The following is a 5,000-nucleotide window of genomic DNA, read 5'->3' as shown; positions in this document are numbered from 1 at the left end:
ATATGCTATATATCAGTTTAGTGAGATCGATGATAATCTATGGGCATGATTCGTGGTATAACAGTGAAACGATATCCAACAGATTTAGTAGATTTGAGAACAAACTCCTCAGGAGAATATTGGGAGCTAGAGGGCAGCGCAAGATTAAAAGCGAAACAATAGAGAGATTACTCAAGTGCCATATTTGGAGGAAATCATGGGCAGGGGTAGATGGAGATGGTTTGGACATGCTCCTCTCCCTCCCCAGGAGAGATTAGTACACAAAAACTTTCAACTGGGCTCCACAAGGCACTAGAAGAGTTGGAAGACACAGGCCTACATGACTTGGTACTATGAAGCCCGAAGTAGATAATGACTGAAGAAGTATTGATTTAAAAACTCAAGATAGAACCGACTGGCGAAATCTAAGTGAGGCCCTTTGCGTCAATGGCGTCAGATGAGATGCCGATGATGATGTGTATGTAATATATATTAAACAAACATCTGTTTATTTGCATTATCCATATATATATATATATATATATATATATATATATATATGTGTGTGTGTGTGTGTGTGTGTGTGTCTGTGTGTGTGCGTGTGTATGCATGGGAGTTTGTGTATAATAGACAGATAGATACATACATACATACATATAGATATCATTCACAAATAAAGAGACATGGAAGAAATTTTTCTCTAAACTCTCATTTATATAATAAGATATTTCAACGATAAATGAATTAAACACGTTAACTATGACCTAAAAATCTCAAATATTTGTAACAATTATGATATCATAATGTTACCTTTTCTGCAGAACTAATCTACACCACAAAAATGACAAGTTATCAGAGAGAGAGAAGAAAATGAAAGTGCAGCTCTCTTTATATAAACATAAATGAAAATGTGCAAAATAGCACCGGAACCTCTTGACACATTTAACATCAGAGGCTGGATTACAATTCGGAAGCATTGGACTGGAATCGAAAATTCCCGTCCATACAACACCACATTCGGTGCGAACAAATAACGAAACTTAACGCTAACATTAATCTATGTTCGGGATTATTTCTCTATACAAGGCTGTTGGCGATAGATAAATTCTGTTTTTGTTTACAAATAAACAACTCAGTGTTTGAATATACTCTGATAAATCGTACTCTTTTTTTTCCTTTCTTTCTTTTATTGAACAAAAAAACAGACGAATAGTTGCGTGAGGTTTAAGTATAATATTATTTCCGTTTCAGAACTGACAAATAAAATATGAATTAATATCTGAAATATCCTATCGAATATATTCTGCCTATTTTCATTGTATAATTCAATTAAAATAAGTAATTACTTTCTTAACATTTTAAATCCAGAACACCTGATAATGAATTTCCAGTAGTGTGACGAATTACCAAGTAATATTTCGAAAGCCAATCAATTCTAGATTCAAAAGGAAATGAAATTTCCCTTCGACTCTTGTAGTTTGATTGAACCTGAATATATCATTAACATTCATAAGTGTATAAATAAAACCTACGAATAAAAAAAAAATAATGTCTTCAATATTTATAATAAATATATGATTAATCTGTCACTTCCCTTTGAAAAGACTTTTATTGAATTTCAAAATCGAATAAAAAAATTTTACCAACTATTTCGACCCAGATTACATTAATATAATTCTAATGATATTATATATGTATTCAAAGAATTTCTAATTGGGGGTGGGGGGTGGGGAATTCAATGATATGACGGAAAAACCTGTACTAATTTTCAATCATATTTTAGAACGCTTGACTAGATTATAAATGAGATTTAGATATATGATTTATAGTTGAGAAATGAGATATCAACACACTTCTAGTTTTAGTTGCATGTAAATCTAGCCACATTTCCAATTATTCAGTTACCAAGGTCATACTGCTCAAATTGTTCTACCCATAAATAGATTTTATTCTTGTTTAATATAATATCCTTTTATAAGTAGCAAAAAGCAGAGCCAATATATCATTTCTACTAGTTATCCTGTGTTTTATCTATTTCTGACCACAAATATTAGGCCATACAACCAGTTTGGGAGTTTTTCTACTCCCACTTCATATAAAACCCATTATGCAGAAACCCCCAAATGTTCTTTGCTCTACTGTGACTCACTTCCCTCGCAAGTGAATATTAACTCATTGCTCCTCAGTTCTGGCAAACGGTACTTGAATGTGCTATACCAACCGTGTGTCACACGATCGTACATAGTTCATTTCGTGCTTGTATCTTCGTTATCCCCTCGCACTAAAATGAACCTGAAAAAACATGTCTGTTTTTCTTATCGGTAACGGTATCAATTTTAAATATGAAAATTCCTGTTGTATTAAGCTTTTGTATATAAAGGAGAGTGTTCTATAATAAACTCACTCAGTTGCTTTCACCCTGTCTTTGAATCACAACCTTCTCTCGGCCCGTCACATTGGTGACCCCGGAGTTACTCGCTCCTCCAGCCTCTCACCATTACTATGACGCCCTCAAGGCATACCTTCTGCAGCAGTACTAGCCGTCGCCAGCCGCCCGTATAGCAAAGCTTTTTCAGCTCTCTCAGCAAACGTTAGGGGACCCAAGGGCTTCGCTCACCCTCGGGAAAATGACCAGTATCACTCGCCTGCAACCGGCCACAGACGGCTCTCCTCGTGAGGTGACCCTACTTCATGCCCTTGGGGTAAGCGGTTTATCCGAACCTGTACGCGCTGCCATACTCGATGTCGATAGTTTACCCATAAAGGACTTGATGACCAAAGCCGACGCCCTTATGGACAGCCACTTCATGACCTTCAATATCACCATCAACGCCTCCACTCCTGACGAAGAGGACACCTATTCAACTTCAACGGAAGCTGACGTGAATGCTGTAGGACACACACGCCTATGAATGCCGTAGGACACACACGCCTATGAATGCCGTAGGTCTATGAATGCCGTAGGTCTATCAATGCTGTAGGACACACACGCCTATGAATGGCGTAGGACAAACACGCCTACCCCGTGACGAGCCGGACCGGCAACAAAGCACCCATCATCCACCACTTTCTTGCGCCCCAACCAACAACATCTACAACCACTCACTGCTGCTAATCGGCCGCAGTTTTTGCTACTACCAGTCCAGATTCAGGGCGCCCTATTTAACATGTGCAGCATGTCATTTTTAGGGGGGGGAGGAAGCCATTTACCAACTGTGTGTCACACGATCGTACATAGTTTATTTTGTGCTTGTATCTTTGCTCTCCCCTCGCACTAAAATGAACCTGAAAAAACATGTCTGTTTTTCTCATCGGTAACGGTGTCAAATATAAACATGAAAATTCTTGTTGCCTTGAGCTTTTGTATATGAAGGCGAGTGTTCTATAATAAACTCACTCAGTTGCTTTCACCCTGTCTTTGAGTCACAACCTTCTCTCAGCCCGTCACAGTGCTACTTAGGGAATCTGCTTATGTCACTATCCAAGTATTATAATGACCTATATTTCATATTACGTTCTTCAAATTTTCTTTGGTAAACCAGACTCACTTCACTTGCAAATAAACATTATCTCATTGCTCTTTTGTTTCAGACAAGCGGTACATAGATGTGCTGCTCAAGCCAGCCATGTCGGTCGTTATTTCGGTGACATTTTTTACCTTCAGATGAGCGACAATATAATATAATGAACGGACACTTTTTAAAATATGATAAATTCCCGAACTTGATGAAATTAAGCTAAATTTCTAAACAGATTTAACTCCCCTCTGGAACACGTTTTATAATTGCATTCATGCTAGAACTGATGCCGGAGGAGGACGGTGGATGGAATGTTTTAAATATTTAGAAGATCGTGATTCGTTCAAAAAGCCAGCCAATGGTTACGTCAGACAAAAACCAGAACAGTTTCCCTAAGCGATTGCAAACAACACGTGTAGCAACCCACTCTGAGTCTCCCAAGAGTAAATAATGGATTTAGATAATGAAATGGGGTTCACATTTTACTCGATCGATACGTAAGTTACAACGCCCCAGACCCCATAGTTATACAGAGGAAAATAACTAAAATAGCCCGCACTCATTATCTTCTTATGGCAAATTCCGCTTTTGCTGGACATTAAAGTATCATATATTTACCATTTCTTATTTCAATTCCGAGTAATGTCTCTGCGAACGATTTCATTATTGCTGATACCTTCAGGAGTATCCTGATTTCTTCATGAATATTTTGATGCTGGAAGCAGGAGAATGAAGGGTTAGAGAGAATAAGGGAAGGATACAGTACCGTGCAAAGAAAATAACTGCAAGAACGAAGCAATATACTCTACATAAGAATGAGAATAATAGAAGAAATAGGATATGAGAGAATAAACAAATTTAAGGAGAAAGAAAACATGGGGACAAAGAGAAGAGAAAAACTGAATAAAATAAAAATTAAGAGTATGAGTAGATTAAAGAAAAGCAAACAACATTGAAACAAAAAGAGGAATGATAAAATGAGATGCCAAAAAATTTAAAGATATGAATAAATAATAGGAAAGATTTGTTCCATACCGTGGTAATAAAGTAGGAGGAAGGAAGAGTAACTAAAGTTTGTCATGAGAACAACAATTATATTTTCTCCTAAAATACTAAGTTTTCTGTCTGATAACTAATCCATAAAGTGGTCAGACTTGCGCTGATGAATTATATAACTGCCATTAAATTATTTTTCCAATTTATTACATTAAAAAACACTTTGAGAAAATATATGTATATATATATATATATATATATATATATATATATATATATATATATGTATATATATATATATATATATATATATATATATATATATATATATATATATATATATATATATATATATATATATATATATATATATATATATATATAAACATAAAACTAATTAAGAAGAGTCTGAAAATCAAACACAGAGTAATACAAAAACTCTTAACAATATCAAAACACGTCCTTTTCATTTCACACCTCAAGCAATGTTGACACTTTTATCCTTGA

The sequence above is a fragment of the Palaemon carinicauda genome, chromosome 14 (assembly GCF_036898095.1).
Source record: "Palaemon carinicauda isolate YSFRI2023 chromosome 14, ASM3689809v2, whole genome shotgun sequence".
Lineage (NCBI taxonomy): Eukaryota > Metazoa > Arthropoda > Malacostraca > Decapoda > Palaemonidae > Palaemon > Palaemon carinicauda.
The sequence above is the reverse complement of the archived record's forward strand: the minus strand, read 5'-3'. Positions refer to the sequence as shown.